Source organism: Cheilinus undulatus, linkage group 1 (assembly GCF_018320785.1).
Source record: "Cheilinus undulatus linkage group 1, ASM1832078v1, whole genome shotgun sequence".
Taxonomy (NCBI): Eukaryota; Metazoa; Chordata; class Actinopteri; order Labriformes; family Labridae; genus Cheilinus; species Cheilinus undulatus.
Window position 1 is genome coordinate 52,094,287 of NC_054865.1, and position 21,921 is coordinate 52,116,207.

Sequence of the window (21,921 nt, forward strand, 5' to 3'; positions counted from 1 at the left end):
CTCTTATAATGACAGGCTGTTCATTTTTAAAACAGACATAAAACAAGACAGCCAACATTGGATTTCACCATAGTTTATAAATATTTTACAACCCCAATTCCAAAAATGTGAGGAAACTTTGTTAAATGTCAGTAAAAAGCAGACTTTTTGACCTGGTACGCCAGATGGATTTATTTCACATAACCATCTTGCGTGCCATACATACACAGTATTTGGGAAAGGGCAGAGGCTTTGAAAAAAAAACTCAGGAGGGTGATTGGATGAATGTTCTGTTTGTCACATCTTTACAGGCCAATCAGAGCAACAAAACACGTGGCGTAGCCGCTACCGAGCTGCGCCCTTACCGAAGGATTAAACTCCATCGAGAACGGCATAAGGCAAACCATGGTGACTGTAGACATGTCAGTACACGACTTTTGTTGTTTTTGAAAAGAAAACAACTCACTGCTGTTCTTTGTTCTTCTTTTAACGAAGAAATGTCGTCAAGTTCTGATAAAACTGACACTTTAAGCAGCATCCACGCAAATGTCTTCCACCACAATTGGACCGGCCTCTTGTTGCTGCTTGCTTACGTCACAACTTTGCCACGCCCGAAAGTACTGTCGCTGCCTTGTCTACCTTGTCGCTGATTGGTCCTGTCATTTTCTAACCGGGCCCGAATGTGTCGGATGGGAGCTTTGCAAGATGGATTCACTAGTGAGAAACACAGAAATGGGTGAATCCATCTGCTTTGCAAGGTTAAGAAATTTTACCATTTTATTAAATATTAGCTCATTTTGTGTGTCATGGCAGCAACACATTTTAAAAAAGTAGGGACAGGGCCATGTTTACCGTTGTGTAGTATCACCTCTCCTTTTAACAACAGCACCGGGAAGTGAGGAGACCAGTTTCTGGAGTTTTGGGAGAGGAATTCTGTCCCATTCTTGTCTGATGTAGGATCATAGCTGTTCAGCAGTCCTGGGTCTTATTTGCCAGATTTTTCATTTTGTGGTGCTCCTTTCTGTTGATGAAAGGTCTGGACTGCAGCCAGGCCAGTTCAGCACCCAGACTCTTCTACTGCAAAGCCATGCTGTTCTGATGGATGCAGTATGTGGTTTAGCATTGTCTTGCTGAAATATGCTAGGAATTCCCTGAAAGAGTCGTCACCTAGAGGGGAGCGTATGTTGCTCTAAAACCTCTTTATACTTTTCAGCTTTGATCACTCCTTTCTAGATGTGTGAGCTGCCCACACCATAGGCACTAATGCAGCCCCATACCATGTGATGCAGGCTTTAAAACTGAGTACAAGCTGGATGGTCGCTCTCCTCGTCAGTCTACAGGGCATTTCATCCATGGTTTCCAAAAAGGATATAAAGTTTGATTCATCTGACCACAGAACAGTTTTCCATTTTGCCTCAGTCCATTTGAAATAAGCTTTACCCCAGAGAAGATGGCGACATATCTTGATCATCTTCACATATGGCTTCTTCTTTGCATGATACAGCTTAGCTTTTACATGCATTTATGGATGGAACAGTGAACTGTGTTGATTTATGGAAGTGTTCCTGAGTCTGCAGCAGTTTCCAGTGCAGAACCTGTTTTTAATGCAGTGCCATCTGAGGGCCCAATGATAACGAGCAGTTGTGTTATCTTTGGATCAGGTGATAGATGCAATATTAAACTGTTGCCACTAAAAAAAATGATAAATTAGCTAAGATTTACCTCATAGACTTGCTACAAAGTGTAGTTTTTGTATATATATATATTATGTCTCTTCGGGTGAGTTATCTCCGGAAAAAGGCTTGTAGGGAACAACTTGATGTTTCATATACAGTTTTATCTACTGAACAGCAACTATAAGCACCAGTATGCTTTTAAAAACTTGATTTCCTGGGTAGAAAAGGATTCTTTATTAAGAAATACAACAGCACACTCACATCTACACACCCTGAGAGTTCTTACAGTTTGATAAGCTGGTTGCACTGCTGTATGGAGGCCTTTTTGGTTTCACACTGCACATTACAGTTTGTATTTTACTATCAGCTATCTGATTCTGGCTTTTATAGAGGTACAGCATGTCTCTGCAGTCAGAGGCTCTACGGAGATGCTTCTTTAAGCAAAGCAGAACTCTATCCAGATGTTTAGGTTATCTGGGATGAATGAACGTTGCCTAGAAAATGCAGAGATGGCAGGAGTGGTGCAGGATAAGCTCCAGGAAGAATGAGCTGCTTGAGGCTGACGTTTACTCTCATTTTCTACTTCTCGCCATCTGCCTGCAGCACACCTGCCTCAAAAAAGCATCAGTACTCCCATACAGTAGCCTGGGACTATTGATTAAGACTGCTGACATTTCTACTTCCTTTTCACAGGCTGGGTACAAGGTGTGCCATCTTTTGGATGAAGTCGAGACACAGACACACATACAGATGCACACGCTGCCCTTTGTGTCATCAGAGCATGATAAAGCTGAAAAATCTTTATTAAAAGTAACTTCATTTCACTCGTTAGAGCGAATGAAGAAGGCACTGCAGGGTGTAGCATCAGGCTCCAAATATGAATCATTTTAGGAATTTAGCTTCCTAACTCTGAAGTCTTGGCTCTGCTTGTACTGTAAATCTATAATGTTAATAATGTTGGTATGCAGATTTTTGTTTCAGTAGTGATTTGACACTCTGCTACATGATAACTAGAGCTTTAAGCTGTCTGTTAATCAAAAATAGTATTACAGTTTTGTCGTATGAGATTTTACTATTAACCACAAGGCCAAATTTGACTCCTGAAGTTTAAAAACCTCAGAGAAGAGGCAGTAATATCTGTCCCAGATGCTGTAGGGGTGTTGCCACCCACTCACAGGACACACAATCTTCTCCCAATTCACAACAAAAAAATCTACATTCTGTAGATTCGTCTTTCTGCTCTGCTCTATGTTTGAACCCCTGAGCCACAGTCACATTCATGTCATGACAAGCAGATAGTTTATTGCGGGAAAGCCAGAGTTTGATTTTCATTCCGACATTCCTGCATTTTTAAATGTCAGGTATTCTAATATTTCATTTCATTCATGAGTGGTATGAAGTTCTCTTGTGTTTGAGATGTCTGAGATATTAAGTTGATGCTAGATAAAAACTATTTTCTGATGCTGCTCTTCACATTACTTTTTATGACGAATAATTGAATCAAACAAGTCATTCAGTCTTTAGGTTTGTCTCTTCCTAAATGTTCTGTTTCTGGTCAAGTGGATCAAGCAAAGACACATAGAAGCTGCATGTTTGGCTGCATGTTTGGCCTTGTGTTGTTCATCAAGGGCAAGCAGTGAAGGTATCCATCATGGCTAAAGGTTGAATAAGTATTTACCAATCTCATTGTTTTTCTTATTACACATGGACTACGGCAAAGCCAAAAAGCCTGTACGGTAAGATCTTGAGTGTTAATGGAGGGTATGCACGTGACGTCACAGCAGCACCACTCTCTGCCATTCCAGCTGCTGAGTGGCAGAAGGAGTAGTCTAGAGACAGGAATCCAAAACTAAGCACTGATGATAAATGATTTTTAAATCTAAAAAAGTACAAATGATAGTTTAAAGGCTCAGAACCTGAGATTAAAAGTCAAACTTTTTAGTTCAAAGGTCAAAACAGAAAATTAGTATAAAATGTTTTAAAAGGTAATGTATGAGAAAGAAAGTCAAAATCATGAGTTTGAGGGACAAATTAAAGAAAAAATTCCAAATAAAGAGTTTTATGGTCAAAATATGAATTACAATTTGATGTCATGAGTTTTGTATTTCAACATGTGAGATAAAATTCCAAATCATGAGTCTTTAAGGTCAAAATATGAATTACAATTTTTAAAATGTGAGTTTAATAGTTGAAAATATGGGATTAAAAGTCAGAGTTTGGAGTTGACAAGGTCAAAAATGGAGCTAAAATTCAAAATCCTTAATTTTAAAGGTCGAAATATGGGATTAAAAGTCAGAATTAGGAGTTGGCAAGGTCAAAAATTAGCTAAAATTCACAATCATAAGTTTTTAAGGTCAAAGTCTGAGATTGAATTCCATATTGTACATTTTGAAGGTCAGAATATGAATTTAAATTTAAAAATGTGAGTTTAAAATGTCAAAATATGGGATAAAAGTCAGAGTTAGGAGTTGGCAAGGTCAAAAATGGAGCTAAAATTCCAGATCATGAGTTTTGAAGGTCAAAATATGACTTAAGAGTTAAAATATCGAATTTAACAGGTCAAAAGATGACATTTTAATATCATAATTGTGAGGTGCAAAAATTAAAATATTAAATGAAAACAAAAATTTATTTATTTTCCCACTTTCCTGACTTTGAAATTTTAATGACTTCACAACATTTTCAATCATTGAGGATAAAACACAAAATTAAAAGAAAAAATATTTTTTTGAAAGGTATGTGTATGAGATATGAAAGTCAGAATCATGAGTTTGAAGGACAAAATTTAAGATAAAATTCCAAATCATGAGTCTTTAAGGTCAAAATATGAATTTAAATTTAAAAATGTGAGTTAAGTTCAAAATATGGGATTAAAGTCAAAGTTAGGAGTTGGAAAGGTCAAAAATGGAGCAAAAATTCAAAATCATGAGTTTTAAAGGTCAAATGTGACTTAAGATTGAAAATTGTGAATCTAAAAGTCAAAACATGAAATTTTAAAACTCATAATTGTGAGGTACAAAAATTAAAATATGAAATGAAAATACAAATTCATTTCTTTTCCCACATTCATGACTTTGAAATTTGAGAACTTAATATTTTAAAATCATCAGTTAAGTTTACACTTTTTAGTGGAGGAAATCTGCAGACCTTGTACTGCTGGGCCTGTTATAATAATAATAAAAAACAAAAAGATATGATCTTGCGGGCCAGGTATAATTGTACCATGGACCACATTCGGCCCTCTGGCCTTGAGTTTAACACCCCTGGTTTAGATCCTCAGCTGATGGGATATGTTTATAGAAATGTTTGGAGCTTCTATGTTCATTAATAAAGACACAAGGTGAAGCTGGGATATTACAGACACTACCACAAGCATTCTGTTAGAGATGAATATCAGCTTAATCCTACTCAGGTCTCCTTCCTCTTACCTTAAGAAAAATTAAGGCCTTAAATTTCAGCAGATCTGGGCTTTGAATATCTTCTGGGGTTTAACTACAGCAGAAAATATGTGAACTTGACTCATTTATTTGTTGTTAAATGGATTGCAGTCTATCAAAGTGTTTCTTTTGTGTTGTCCATTGCACTCCCCTCACTACTTTCACTCTTTCTCTATTTTCCCTTCAAGTGCTCTAAAAACTGCGGGGGGCACGCTATGACAGAAGGAGCCCAGCTGGTTTTATTTCCACAATATCTAATTTAAGTGCTCTGTCAATAAGCGCATTCCATGAAAAGATCAATATGCTCTCCTTGACGTGGCAATTTAGCTCCTTCTTTAGTTTAATAGCCTGTTTCAGCCGAGGCTAGAAATACATTGGTGAGATTAATTGCAGAGTAAAGTATCCATGTCACTCTGTGCATATTTGCTCTGACGGATTGGTTGTACGTTAATGACCCCGCTGTCAGCAGGCCTATAAATTCATCACGGCTTCTATTACAAATATGCATTTGTTTCCTCATCTTAATTTATTAAGCATCCCCGTCAGTGTCTATGGAGCATTGATTTAAAGTTATAATTAGTCACAGCGAGAAAAGAATTACAACATTTAATAATTTTCTTTCCTTCAGTAAAGTTTATATTGAAAAGCTGCTGAGCAGGAAGGTGAAATCAATCATAATTTACCTCCAGAAACATTTAGCCTCTTACAGGGTTTTCTCCTAAGAATGTGGAGCCGGTTTGGACTGAGATGCTCAGAGGATGGAGAGTTTCTTCTTCTGCTCATATCGACTGATCTTCAACTGTAACTAATACTCAACATCATGTCAGGCATGTGAATTTTTAACATGCTATTGACCAGTAGCCTGTCAGTTTTGTATTACATTCCTGCAGTATGTGCTTGGAGTTATAAATCCCAAAATGAAGTCTTTGGCTTCGATGCGTGTTGAAATGACAAATGTCATTTTTGTGGAGACTGTAGTTGGTAAAAGCCCTCTGAGGCAGCTGTCCTGAACACAGGAGGAAGATAAGTCTGTGTGGTCAGAAAATACAGTAGGAAGTAAAACACAGAATGTTGCTCTGTTAACATGATTTAAGGATTTATTCTGTCTTTGTTTAGTTTGGACAGTGGAGAGTGGGAAATCAGGAGAGTCTGTGATGACGCACAGAAAAAGAGCTGCAGGTCGGCCTTGAACCCAGCTGACAGCTTGGAGGACTGCTGCCTCGGTACACAGGGTGTGACCTCACTTCACATCAGCACCCCTGTTGTAATTATTTTTGACATTTACCATGTTGTTCTTGTGCATATGGTATATTTTGAGATAGGATAGTGGATAGAGTTGAAAACTGTGTCGGGAAAGAGAATGAGAAAAGCAGGAAAGGAGACACAAGCAGGATGTGAACAGTGTTTTTTTTTTCATTGCAGTACAATAGATTATTGAAAGCCATACTCAAGTCGGGTAACACTGTCAGTTAAAGACAAAGGATTGAACCGAACAAAACAATAATAAATCAGTAAAAGAATAGGGCAGGACAAGAAAAAAGTACCCTGAAATATGTGAATTTCAAAATAGACTGCATGTACGTGTTATGACTGTTACCATTAGACTGTGAGCCTGCATGACCCAACCAAAATGAAATATTCTTCCAGGGTTTTATTCACAATGGATTGGGCGTGACTGGTAGAAAACATCTGTCCTAACTCTAATGGAAGTCATGATCGTGTAATAAGTAGTGATGTGAATCTTTCAGTATCTCATGCTGCAGAATCGATTAGAATCAAGACAAACCGATTCCAGATTTACAACACTTTCCCTATTTCTTATAAAAAGGTGATAAACTCAGAATCTACTCCAGTCTCCTGTGCATTAAGGGGCTGTAAAATGTTACATGACCCTGAAAGCTTTATAAAATCTGCTCAAAATAATGCTTTTATACCACACTAATTACAATAATAAAGAAAAAAGGGATTTTTTTTCTTAAATTGCAAATATTTGATATGAATTAAATATGTGGGTGTAAGCAGAGATATTTATTTCTCAGACACTCATCAGTGGAAAAACAATCAGTGGACAGAACAATGCTGTGGGATAGCAGGTGTTATGGTTTACCAAGTGACCGAGTTAACTGGTGACTTTTCAGCTGAAAGTGTCTGTGGTTGTCGTTTGCATAACAGGGCTGAACGTTTTTTTTGTTTGTTTGTTTTGTTGTTTTGTCTTTTTTTGCCCAATGTTGCGATTTTGATTTAAACGCGATTATTTTGTAAGTTCCTAATTTTTTCAACAAAAACAAACAATAATACATTCTAAATTGTAATCATCACAATATAAGATTAAACTAGGGCTGAACAATTTTGAAAAAAAAATCTCAGTTTGTGATGATTTTGACTCATTTTGCAAATTGGATATGAACCTTTGTATTACTAGGAATAATAATTTTAAATAATTCTTATATTTAATAAGAACAAAAAAAACAAAAATGAAGAAAACAAGATTTTTTCTTCACACTATTCTAAAAATATGCCGCTAGAATGATTGCATGATATGTAATGCATAACGTCTCTGCTGCAAAAAAGTTTAAAACTGGAATTTGACACAAATTTCAGTTGAAATAAACATTGCACCCTATGTGATTTGAAAATTGCAGCAGGCCATATTGTGATTTATTCTGATTTGCGATTAATTGCCCAGCCCTGATGCATAACAATGATAAAACACTGACCATTTCCTGGTAAGTCTAATTTATGCTTAGAATATATGGATTTAATGAAAAACTAAACAAAGTGCTCTCTAAGTTTTCAGTATTGGTTATTATCCCATATGCATTTGGCTTGTTGACACCAGTTAACATGGTCACTCGTTAAACCTTATCACCGGACTTGGATGTAAAACAGATGTATCCTGTTATTTTGATTGTCCGTGCCAGTCAGCAGTTGTTGGTTGATATGTTTCTTTATTTTTACACTGGTTGAATTTGTCTGTTTGATGTGAATTCATGCATATAAACCGTTCTGAAGCAGGCTGCATTGCTTTAGTTTAGCACAATAAGTGAACACATAACTTCAGGGTTCCTCTTACCTGGGATTGTAGAATCCGCAGTGAATCTTAAGACTGTTCAAACCGTCAGACACAGAATTGTAAACATTGCAGACACTGAGAGCTAGTGTTGCTTATGCTAAAAGCGCAGCGTACGAGCCACACATCCTCCTGCTGTATTTGTTATGGAAAACGCACATGGAGGAGATTCCTTGCAGCGGGTCTGCAGTTGAAAATGCATGACATGAGTTATAAAGTACATTCAAAAATATCGATTCTTGAACATTTTTAATTGATTTAAAGCTGTAGAAATTAATATTTGCAATTCTGATGCGAAATGATTTTTTTCAGAACTTCTAGTAATAAGACTGAGATATTTTTGCATAGTGTAAGGGTGGTGACACATTAGAGACTTTTGCCCAGATCCGAGCACACTTGACCCAAAAGTCCAGTTCATTTGATTGATGTGAACACAAGCATACCAGACTATGCCTTATTCCGCTCGAAGAGGTGGCGCTCAGTTCATGTGAACTCAAACAGGACCTGCAGGAAATGTGAAACAACCATGCTCAAGTACTGGGTACTCATCAGCAAGTACTTATAAAGGTAATTTTACGCTTCTCCTGTCTGTTCAAAAACTGCCCTATCTGCATAGCTTTGGCTGATTTCATCTACACAGAGCAGAAATTAGTGTCAAAGTCAGAGGTTGTCACAGCTGCCTCTTCGTCTTTCTTCTTCTTGGCAGATTTGCAAGCCAGATATACATCACCGCCACCTTCTGTATCAGACAGAATAGGCCCATTTGTAGTCAGGCACAAAAAGATGTTACTGTTACAGAAGCAGAAGCATGGTTGGGTCATGCAGAAGCAGGGGAAATAATTGCCTTCTGGCGCTTTACAAAACAATCATGCCTCATGTGAAAACACCCAAGTCTAGTCGGTTTTCTCATTACAGGCTGCCAACAATGGTTTGGTTTTAGTTCTCCAAATGACTCAGAGTTCAATCATTGATCCATCATCTCTGCTATCCTGATGAGGATTGTGGTGGGGGAGGAGTTAGAGTCATCAATTAACCCTTGAACATGCCAGTGCACTGTGAAAAAAATGCTTGAGCACCCAAAGGGAACCCAAACAGACACAGGAAGAACATGCAACCTGCCCACTGAAACGTTTCCACAGGCTGTAAGACTCAAGCAGGAATCCTTTTTCTGTAAGGTGGCGGTGTTAACAATGCACAGCTGTGCAGCCCGCCACTCAAAAATATTAAAATACATTAAATTTTCAGAAGGACGCATGACCCAACAGCTGCGAACCAGAGGACATGCAGCATCTGAAAAGGAGTTGATAAGACTGTGGATAAAGGGTCTGAGGAAACAAAAGGGAAGTGCTGTTTCAGGAGCTACCAGCTGGGACTTCGGTCTGACAATGATAAGGCTTGATTAGTGTCATCAATTTAAATCAGGATTTAATTGGATTTGTGGTTACTGATGCTTGTGGCTCACAAAGGAAAAGGACAAATTCTGAAATTAAAACCAAACCACAATAGCATCTATACATAATTTTGTGTCTATCTGTTAATAACATCTACATCATGTACCCATACTTAAACCTTATTGACTTCCATGTTTTATAATGACAAATAACCTTGTATGCATACATATGCATCCTTTATCTTATACATCTTTAGGATCAAACTCTGTTAGGCATCGATAATAATTTTCCACTTCCTCCTCTGTCCTGTGCAGGTGCTAAGCAGAAATTTCCAGCAGAGCAGGTGGTGGAAAGACTCAGTGGTGAATGTCGTCAGGATGTCCAACCAGTTGACCTTTTCCTTGTGAATGGATTAGAGGTCAGTATCACTGATATCACTGATTCAGGCAAACAACCACTCACATTCAAGGTCATCAGGTCGTAAGAAGCACAAACAGAAGAAAATTATTATTTAGACATCATTAAGCTCTGACATTTTGCTCATGCACAACCCTTTATTACGACTGAGCACTGGGTAAATTTGCTTTATGAAATGAACTCCCTCACTGTGTGTGAGACTAAATAACTCACTCTATATGCGATGCAACCTCTTTTGCATGCCAATTTGTCCCCCGCTTCATTACATGGACAAATTAAATCTCAAACTTAGGCATGCTGCTCGATCCGCTGTGAAAGAAAGCCCGGACTTGCTTGTATGATGAAATGATTAAGCGTAGCTGTTACAAGTCCCCCTAAGCCCTGCATTCATCCTCTTGTCATCAGTGAATCATCTTTGATAGTGTAAGGAGAGACAGGGCTCTTTGAACTAACTCCGGCTTCATTAACTTGCATAACACGGATAATTGTGTCTGCGTTAGGAGAAAGTGCTGGACTTGAGACACTGACACACAACCCGTTCAGCATCGTTAGAATCTTTGGTTCGAGGGCACAACACACTCTCCCACACAGAGCCATCAGCTTGTCATTTAGTGTACGTTAATGTTTGTGGCTTCTATTTGTTAAGAGCCTGAAGTGATCACACAGTGCAGGGTTGAACAAATTTGTTTGATAATCTCATTGTGAAAGTCATTGCGCTGAATGTTTATGTGTTTCAGTGGGAGGCTGAAATCATGACATTTGCCAGTCGCAAAACTTCCCAGGCTTCTTAGTTGACTGGTTGATAATCTAAATTAGGTGAGGGGTTTCAGGAAGACAAAAATGTTGTTTTACACAAGCAGTTAAAAGGTACAGGAACACAGCTAACATCCAGTCAAGGTTTGCATTCTTTTATTTTGAAGATATATTTTTTAGGCTTTTTTTATTTTTACTGGTAGAGGAGGACAATGGATAGAATCTTAAACAGGGATGAGAGAGTGGGGGTGGGGGGCAAGAAAGGAGCCACAGACTGGACTTGAACCTTGGATGCACCATGGAGCACATCCAACCACTAGGCCATCAGCAGGACCATGAGGTTTGCATTCTGCTTCCTTTTTGTTTAATTTAAAGGGGAAATATGCAATTATCACATTTTCAGCTCTTTCTAACAAAAATATGTGCCCCTGGCCTGTCCCCATTCCTTCAAGTACCAGAAGGTACCCCCCCCCCCCAACCCCCCCCCAACCCCTTCAAAGTCAGTGCACAGTCCGTGTACAATTTGGGTCCATGGGCAAGGTCCTTAACTTTGGATAAAAGAGTCTGCTAAATGATATCGTAACATCGGACGTGCCACATCCATTTCCGGGGGGTACGGTCAGGGGTAAGGTTAGACAGATCAGTAACATTTAAAGCCACGGAAACAGCTCTTTCTGAGCAGGGCTGAAACAGAGGGGTTTTTAGACATGCAAAAATCCAGTACCTGGAGTGTTTATTTCAGCAACAGACTTCACAGGCTTGTTTTGGGGACCTCTAAGACCAATATAATCTTGTCTTAAAAGGGTAAAATATGTCCCCTTTAAAGATTATATTGACCAGGAAAACCCTCTTTGAGATCAAATATCATTTTTACCAAAGTGACCTGGACAAGACTGGCAGCAACATATTTTTGACAAAGGTACCTATATAAGTTGTAAAACACAGATTGACCTATCCTGGGCCACAGAGCAGATAGTTATCAGTCTAAGCATCCAATACCTTCAATCTGCTTTAGGGAAAAATGCAAAGAGACCAGCAGGGTGGACACCTTCCAGTTGGTTGGCTGATTGGTTGGTATAAAAACAGAAAGGCTGGGTTAGTTAATTGAAATTTAGCTGAAATCAGAGCATGGCCTGCTGCAGTTTAGAATCGCAATATTTGTTTGAGCTGAAATGTGTGCCAAAATAGCAGGTTAATATTTTTTTTTGCAACAGCAGAGATGTAATGCTCTGTACATCATGCAAACATTAAAGTTGAAATCTTTTTCAAGAACAGTTTGAAAAAAACCCTACTGTCCTTTTTTATGTTTTTTATACCTAAACAAGAGAATGACATAAATGATCATTCCCTTCGATACAACGACTCATGTCGCATTTGCAATATCGGTGAAAAAATTGTAATAAGATATTTCCAAAATGGTTCAGCCCTAAATAACAGGCAGAATAAACTGGCTAAGGACTGAGGCACCCAAGGAGGAGGACTGGCATTCAATTACAGATATATAAGAACAGATATATAACATCTTTCAGCTATTTATCTATGCCACATATTTTCTTTTATTTATGTAAAAAATTTGGTTTGTAGTTTGTAAAAATAAACAAAAGAGATGAGAAGGTAAAGACTTTGCACAGCCTGGTTGTTATGTTCTTTATATTTTCTAACAAAAAATAATTTAAAAACTAAATAACAAGCGGAGAGAGACAGAGAAAAAAAAGAAAGGTTTTTAGGGGGGTTTTATGATTGTTTCTCAGCAGTTTTGTTCTAAAGAGCTCTGAAGCCCAATCACAGGTCACACATGTGCTAGATTTGTTTGTATTGTGGCTCTGCAAGGTTCTCCACCCCTCCCTCTGTCACAGCCTTTACTCTTGATGCCTTTTACGTTCACCAGTCAGCAAATACAGTGTATTAAGCCCCTTTATCATCTCATTAAAAAAGCATGTTAACATTGTCTGCTAGAAACAGATATTAAAATGAGAGAGAAAGGGATTTCTAATGACCCCTGAAAGTCTTCCTCTATGTCTTGACTTGCAGACTTACAGTATTTTCAGTGCACCTTGGTAAGTTTATGCTGCATGCTGTCTGAACAGTATTTATGTTTGGATATTACAGAGCACAGGCTAGATTAAGTGAGTCCTCTTAGTCTTTATTGTTATAAAATATGATCTAAAGTTATTTTTATGTAAGTCTAAATAACTGTGCTGTGATCACAGAAACCATTTGAATACAGGCAGGTTGACACTGAATTAGTTGTCAGTTCATTACTGCATAATTTGTTATAAAATGATTTGTGTAGAGCAGCAACAATCTTGATGGTTTTTTAGGTTTATTTAGACTACCAGGAGGATGCAACAAGGACAGTGCATTGATTGGGTTAATCCAGAGATAATATGTAGGTTTTTCTTTTCCCTAATCCCAGTGACCAATTGATTGGTCAGTGCAGGGTTTTAATTACAATCTACCATGTTTTTTCTTCAGTTGACTGCAACCCTAGAGACCAGCTCCCCCAGACCCAGCAGATCCCAAGCCACAGGAGCAGTTAACCTGAAGCCCTCTTCCACATTTAAAGATAATTTTTGAACAAATGAATGGGTCACAGTGAAAAAGTGTTGCTCCCTACATTCCTTAAACGGCTAAAGTTTGCAGAAATGTTAGGGTAGTTCAGTAAATATTGATTCATAAATGGAAGCATGCCAGTATTTTTGGTCTGGGAGTGGTCAATGAAAGCCAGCCAAGTCAAGCATGCATACTGCTTTGATGAGTTTGGGCCTTCAGATCTTTTATAAGCAGCAATGCTGCATGGTATAAAGCAGGGATGTCCAAACTGTGGCCTGGGGGCCAAATGTGGCCGGCAGTCCACTTTTGATTGGCCTGCAGCAAATCTATAAAGAAGAAATAAATATAGCCCACATTACAACATGAAGCTCTTGCTTACATGTAACATACTGCACAAAGTGGTGCTACCTTGCTAATTCTGTAAACAAACATTTTGATAATAAGAATTGATGTTTTTTTTTCTAATTTGTGACTACTGTGGATGGCAAACAAATTGGCAACCAAAATTATAACAATATCTTGATTTATAATGGCTTTTTTGATGAAGCAAATAGCAGCACCAATAGTGTTCCAGGTGCATAGCCAGTGGTTGTCAGGGCCAACCAGGGCCCCCTGAAATCTGATTGGCCTCCCCAAAATCCTTAAATTGATTGGCTGTTTGCCTTGTCAACCACTAACTAGCCATGTGAGCACTCTCAAGCACTGAGAATATCTTAGCCTACATTAGCCTGGTTATAATAACTTTGATATCCTCAATGGATATCAATGGCACCTCAAGGTGCAGTATATAAAAGTGGCCCCAGATTTGCATATATTCTAATGTGGTCCTCAGTGGAAAAAGTTTGGACACCCCTGGTATAAAGTACCCAAAGATTTAAGGTACTGAAAAGATGCATGAATATTTACATACACAGACATCCCTGTAATCAATGAAAGACATAAAAGCAGCAGAAAGAAAAACTTTTTCGCTGAGAAGATAAGCATGACTTATTCCTAGGGTTAAAACATAGCCCCAGCTGTAACTTCTTTATGAGCTGTAAAATAAGAAGTTTATCAATAAAGACCCCAAATACTTGTTAGACAATGCCTATGTTAGACATAGGCAATTCAACTGTGTAATTCAGTTCACCCTAATCTAATGATAGATGGCAGGTTCAGTGGCTTTGCTGTGAACAGACAACAGAAATAAATTAATTTGTGTCTAAATTAATGCACCAGTGCTGATTTTTATTCTTTGTTTCTGTTGAACATTTAACAGTTCTCAAAAGGATTAAGCTGCAGGCTTCATGTCTGCATCATTAACTGAAAATGAGTTGCAGTGTCATTTGGACTTTTGAACCAGTAGGAATATATTCATTACAGAAGAGGAAAACAAAATCTAGAGAACAAGCCTTTTGTCAGTTATTCAGATTGATTAAACACTTAACAGCTGCTAATTGGCTTTATTTGATTTTTACTGCAACAGTTATTGCTCTCTGATGCTGTGGTGTTATCAAAAAAGAAACTACTAAACCAAATAAATAGCACAGATGAGATGTTGAACACTATTTGAACTGTTGATAATTGCTGTTTAAATGTGTTAAGCTCGGGTGCTTTATAAAGATCAGGCACAATGAAGTGGCAGTAATGTGCCCTAAAGCTGCACTGTTATAGGACACAAGGACATGAATATTGTATCATTTAAAAGAAATTGTAGCTGCATGTCAATTTTGAATTAGTTATGGCTTTGACACTCTCTTAATTGAATCTGCATGTAAGACTTTTTCCACCAATTGGCATATGCATTTTTAGATAAAACTGACCTAAGATGCAGCATGTGTGCTCACAGTTTGAAACTTCTTGCTGCCTGTTGACTCGATCACCCACATGAACTTTCAAAACTTACATCCACGGTAAGATTTGGGCTCTCAATTTTTGTGAATGTGAATTTTTTGAATCTGATCTCGCAGCCAATGTTAATGAATAACATTTACAAAGCGGCATTTGGAGGACCTTCATTCACCATCTGGCAGTAGTTCTGCACTACAACGTGTAGCCAATAAAAATTAGAGTTGTTCCGATTCTGATACCAGAATGTTCTCAGTCAAATATAGGTCTAAATTAATTTGCTAGTCTGAACGGTCAGTCCAGAAAGTTCACACTGGTATCGGATCATTACTCGGTATCAACAGATACCCAACACCTTGGTATCGGAATCGTATGGGGAAGGAAAAATTGGTATCACAACATCCCTAATGGTAATAATAGAAAAATGTATGTTGGAAATGTGATAAAAATCATGTGAAATTCTAAAATTTTTATGATAAGTGACTTTTTGGATATTTGGAAATCAGTACCCCTTCCCTGCAATAGACAGACCATGTCAGTCCAAATACACATCATGACCTGTACCTTTAGAAACCAGAAATGTCGAGAGGCATCTGGCTGCAGCCCTCTATGGTGGGACGTTCAGCAGCGGACCTCTGCACTGGGGCGATGATGGTTGCTGCTCTCAAACATGACAGATGAACAAGAGGAGCTCAGGAACACCTATCCAAACTTTTTTTAAAGCCTCTTTTGTTTGCTGGTTTTAACTAAAGTAATTTTTCTGTAAGAAAATGATAAGGATTCAAAACTGAGTCACTGTTTCCCCCTGTGAGGATTAAGACATGAGAACATCATCTTTATGCAAAAATAAGTGATAACACACACAAAAATGTGTTCTATTTTACCACTAAAGACACAAAACTCTTTTATCCATTCGTTTTTGTGTGTGTGTGAAAATACATTATGTTCATTATCAGTTTTCAGTGAAATTCTACTGTTAATTTCGATTCGCAGCCGTTGTCGTGGAAATCTAAGAGCCGTTGTTGCTAAATGTTTTAATTGTGAGGGAATGAGTGTGTGGTTTTGGACAGTGCCAGTAAGTGGCTGTTTTACACAACAGCACAGTTTAATGAAAAAAAAAAGATCGAAAATCTACCAAGTCTTTCAGTTTTGGCTTGGGTAATATTGCCTACGTCACTACCACAGTATAGAGGTCTGCTGCTGAACGCCCCACCATAGAGGTCTGCTGCTGAACGCCCCACCATAGAGGTCTGCTGCTGAACGCCCCACCATAGAGGTCTGCTGCTGAACGCCCCACCATAGAGGTCTGCTGCTGAATGCCCCACCATAGAGGTCTACAGCCAGATCCTCTTGGAAATTTCTGGCTAAAGATCATGCTGCTTAAACCTAAAAACACAAAATAAACTTGGACATGCATGTGTATTGGTGACAAGTGTATTCATTTTGAAAGTTTTGTATCAAGACAGCTGATGTTTTTTTTCCCCATCAAATTATATTAATTACTATGAAAGTTTCATTTGGATCAACAGCTTAATAAGCCTTCATGTCAAACCTACAGAGAAACGAACCGTCTTAAACTTTTCATGATTCCTGAAATCACCACCCACCAACAATGTGTCTGATCAAGTCATTATGTAATTCTGAAGTTTTACTGAGAATGTTTTTAATGATGCAGGATGGCTTTGTCAGAAGTTTAGGTTTTTGTTTTTGAGTGGGTTTGTTTGGCCCTTTAGCTCAAAAAAATCTTGTTTTCTTGCTGAAATACTTTTTTTAATATTGAGTGCTGTTCTTCTCACTTAGGAAACATTGCCAAAAAAACATCAGTGCCAAAACAAGTTATTGCAGTGCATTTATTTGTTTCAATTGTTGCCAAAGCAGAGTTTGCATTCAGGGACTCTGCTGAAACTCAAAACGCATTACTGTTTCCTTTTAGAATCAGTGCACACTGTCCAGATTTGTGCACTAAATCCTCTCACAGCATGATTTGTCTTAGAATTAAGCATCCTTTCCCACTCCCGGTTTTTCAGATCTAATATTTCTCCATGATGTGTTAGGACAAGCAGCTGGCATGACCTGCATAAAGTTATTTATGCATTTCTCTCTTGTCTCTCCTCCATTTGATTAGGAGTTTGTTTAATCCCTCAGTAGGGTTCAGTTATAAGCTTTTTGGTTATGACCTTCTTAATCCTTCTACAGGAGATAAAGCACACAGTCGCATTAACTTCAAAGCAGTTTACTCTCTTCTAAGCTGCCTTTAAACAAAGCTTTATTACTGAGCACTGGGGCAAGTTTAGTTGTTGGTCTGTTGTGTTGGTGGAGGTTTGTCCGCTGAGCATCTGCTATTATTATCAGTGATGCAGAAGGGAAAGTGACCATATGCTGTTTGCAGACTTGGAGTAACACCAACAGTTTTGGTCTCAAGTGCAAGTTTGTCAGCCTCATGGTGTTACCAGATCTAAACCAGTGTCACTCAGAGCTATATTAGTATTGTGTTATTAATACTGTACTATTATAGTATAAAGAGAGTATAAAATGAATCGGCTTCCTGTTCATTGTTTTCAATACAATTTTCTTAGGCCCTGTTTGGATTTGCAGGGTTTTTTTTGTCTTTTAAGCAGTGTATTTTCAGGCTTCAAAAACCACACTAAACAATGTCTTAATTTCTGGTGTTTTCACAAACATGTCGCTGATTGATCAGGACGCTGATCTGAGGGTTGATTGATGATGAAATGTTTTTTCGCTGCCTTGATATCACTAGATTTGGTGACTTCAAAGCCCATTTGGCAACTTATTTTAAGACTTACTCGACAACAACAAATGCTGTGGCTGTCAGGAAGGCTTTGGTGACAGTTCAGCCGGCAGTTTTCCTTGAAGTGAGTCCCCAGTGCTTCATCATGAATATGCAGACCCCTCTGCTTGCTGTGGCTTCAACTCGGTGCTTTCAGCTGCTGCAACTTTGCGAGAGGACAGGAAGTGAGGGAGGGTCTAAAGGTAACATTTTTTAAGATGCAATGGTTACCTGGTTCTAGTGGCTTGTCCACACTTTTTGTAACCTTAACTTTTCATTGTTTTACTGCCTCAAAAGGGTTTCAGTATCTGGATTTTAAAGGGAATGACTTCCTTATATAATTATTTTTTTGGCTGTTTGCTGTATAGATATTATATTGGGGTTCTACAACATTTAAAAGGTTATGCACCCAGTTTCAAACTCCATTGTGTGTGAGTATGGCACCTACAAGAAAAATGAACTAAATAAGAAATGAGGATCAAATTAGAAATCTCTTTTTCCTCTACATACAACAAATTGGCACTTTCTTCTCCTTCCCCCTCCCTTTCTTCCTCTCAGAGGTAATATGAAAAGTAATGATAAACTATTATCATTTCGTGCTTTCATACAGGAAAAGATTGGACTTAAAAATCCTTGCCTCGTTGTAAATAGTGAGCTCCATCCAGCTGAGAATTTGTTTTATACAGGAATCTGAAAAAGTTTACTACTTTAGCACCTAAAATAACCAACACACACTGATTAATTTCCTCTAAATTTCACATAGGGATAAAGATATTTTTTCATTTTTTAAAAACCTCATGATGGTTTTAAAGGTCACATATAAACTTGTCTTAAAGGGGTAAAATATGTGACCTTTAAAACCTCATGATGGTTTTAAAGGTCACTTATTTTACCCCTTTAAGACAAGTTTATATTGGTCTCAGAGGTCCCCAAAACGCCTGTGAAGTTTGTTTCTGGAAAACACTTTGGTATCAGATTTTGCATGTCTGAAAACCCTCTGTTTCAGCCCTGCTCAGAACGAGCTGTTTCTGTGTCTGTGGTTTTATATGTTAATTAGCTTTCTAACGCCGCCTCTGACTCCACCTTTCTCAGGAAATGGATGTGGCCTAATGGATGTGGATCTCCTGATCCTCCTCTTAGCTGGCAGCTGAGAGGAGGATCAGTAGGGGAGGGCCAGCCAAACCTGGGGGTGGTGCTAACTCCCCACATGACATCATGAGGGGAAAATCTGAGAACGGCATGTTTCAACACACATTTTCGGAAAGGTGGAGAAAGAAGGAGGGGTGAATTTTTCTGATTCTTGGGGGGATTGTGGACAGGTGAGGGGCACGTATTTTTGTTAGCAAAGTCTGAAAAAGTGTATTTTTCATAATATGTAACCTTTAATTTAGCCTGTGGCTGCTGCAGAATCCAGCATCTATGGCTATTTATAAACATCATCTTTTCTCATCGCTGATCTACACCTGGAAAAGAAGAACGTAAGAGTTTGAAACTCACGCTGCTGTGGATCATATTACATCTGGAATCCACGTTAATCAGTTTGACTTAAGAGAACAATAAATATATCCTTACGTATTTAAAAGCAACTGATAAGTCTGGAATTATTTTAAGTATCTAAAAATAAGATGTTTATCCAGATTTGTCAGGTGAATCAGGTCTAAAGTAAGTGTTCAGCAGTATTTGTGACTAGAAATAAGATGGACTGATGTCAGAGTTTTTGTAGAAGTAGCTATTTGTTGTTTTAGCAAGTGCTTCTCCTCATCACATTAATGAAGTCAAAGAATCCCAGATCAGTGCCTGTCTCGACTGGTCTTGATGAAAAAAATCCCAAGTCCAGCCAGTCGGAGACTGAGACAAGACCGTTTCCGAGTCTGCCAAATTGAGAGATTAGGGGAGAAGCGCCTTAGAAAGAGAGGTGACCAAGAACCTGATCACTGCAGCCCTTCACTGATCTGGGCTTTATGCAGAGTGACTAGACAGAAGCCTCTCAGTGCAAAACACAGGAAAGCTCCATGTGCAAGTCAAGCAGGCTTTTTATTTTTTGTAAAAATTTCTAAAATTCTCTTTTGACTTTGTCAATATGGGGTATAGATTAATGAGAATAAGATTTTTTTTTTTTTTTTACTGTAGCATCAGGCTGAAACATAAGAAAACTGAAAAAGTGAAGGGTGTCTTAATACTTTCTGAATGCACTGTAATTCTAAAGAAGTCTAGATGGAACAAACTTTGAGCTGCACGACTGTCAGTTTAAAGAGATAAATAAGAGAAACCTAGACTGATAAATCTGGGACTTCATGCCATGCACTATGGCTTTTGTGAACCATTACACCACTACAGTATCATCCAGCTCTGCTGAAGACAAGGAATGTAATGAGACAATGAACTCACTAATACTCACTTTTTAATAGGATTTTTAGTACCAGTGAAGAAGGGAGCAGTATGCCTGACTTCTTTTCCTTTGCCTTTTCTGTTTTCTATTCATACTATATAGGTAGGTAGAATTCTTTTTAATCCCAAGAGAAATTTTGCTCACCTCACATACACCCTTAGTCAAAAATTTCCGGCAGACTGGCCCTAAAATCTTCTTGAGTTGGTTGTTTACGTATGCATCTCGCAGTGTGAGCCAAAAACACAAAGCCACAGAATCAGGCCGGGAGAGACAACATGTTGAGAGAGGAGGGGTGCCGGTGTCTGTATACATGTTTGTTTGCACAGGAGTGTGCCTGTTTGTACGGAGGAGAATAAAGAGAATGTAAAGGAAGGAATTAAGATTTGCAGATTACAGAAATATTTGAAGTTTGTTGTGTTTCAGTGATGTGTTGTAGACAGGGTTTCTGCCAAGAGAGAAGTGTGAATATTTTAAGGAAAGACTTTTTTAAGTTCATAACCATTTGACGCATCTTGTAGATTGAGAAAGTTGAAATAGTTGGAAAGAGATATTTATAGTACCTCCTCTCCCCTAGAACCATGGTTGAAGCATGAAGAGCCAGGTATTTTTTTTTCATAGCAGATTTTGCCTTAAATTCACCCTGATGCCAACACAGCATCATAATCAGGCTCAGAACCACAACAGACACACACAGAGTATCCTCTCTCCACAGGAGCTAACATGCCTCCCAGCTTCAGCATAAGCTGATAATTTACAGGCAGCCTCAGACAGCCTGCCTCTCTCCAGCAGTGGAGCAGAGCAGTGAAAATGTCAGGAGTTTAGTTAAGGCTACAACACCTGAACCTCACGCATACACCGAGGCTTCTGCTCCAATAGCTCCCAGAGGGTGGCTCATGAGCACTCGGCTTTTATTGCAGCGATGACTGCTTGTGATTTTTACGCTGGAGGACTGCAGGAGAAGAAAAACAACTTTATTCAGCCATCCCTACACTCACTGCGGCATCAGTTTTGACAAGTTGTAAATGTTTTACATCTGCACGGGGGACCAAGACACAGATTAGCAGCTAGTTGTATCTCAGCTACATCTAACAAGGTCACTTCATTTGGTTTTCTCTTTTTTGTTGCTGAAAAGTTTTTATTTCAAGAGACTCTTGAGAGATCTGATAGAATCTTCTCAAGCCTCGTTATCAGGGATTTACAGGAGTAAGTCATCCAAATATTGGCATGCGTCAGAAAAAATATCCAGTCAATGTCAGGGACAATTTTAGTCTTAAGCCTGGGGTTCACTCTCTGCATTTGATGAAGCAACCATCAGGCACCCAGAGGTCTCTAGTATGTTGCAGCCCATCCCAGCTGAAAGGCGAATGCTCACAGTCAGAGTGTGAAGCCTTTGATGATCTGCAGAAGCAGCAGCAGAGCCCAGCATTATCAGACATGTGAGCGCGCTGGGACATCAGGAAATCAAGAGTGTGGAGATATTCTCTGTCACTATGTGAAGCTTGAGCTGCTAACGTTTCCAAGTGTCAGCAATTACATGTTAGACCTGTCAGACAGAGATCATTAATCACAGAGTCAGATAAAACACACCAACGATTTGGCATTTTCAGCAGTTATAAGTGAACATTTTGAATAGAACGGGCA

The 21,921-nt window shown here is 38.5% G+C and overlaps 1 protein-coding gene across 1 annotated transcript in view; it reads left to right on the plus strand.

Moving 5' to 3' along the window:
* The window catches only part of glceb (glucuronic acid epimerase b), a 104,238-nt gene that overhangs the window by 39,752 nt on the left and 42,565 nt on the right, over positions 1–21,921 (plus strand). The window contains exon 3 of the mRNA XM_041784256.1: positions 9,868–9,971. The gene's annotated coding sequence lies outside the window, so the exon portion shown is untranslated. The remainder of the gene's footprint in view (positions 1–9,867; positions 9,972–21,921) is intronic.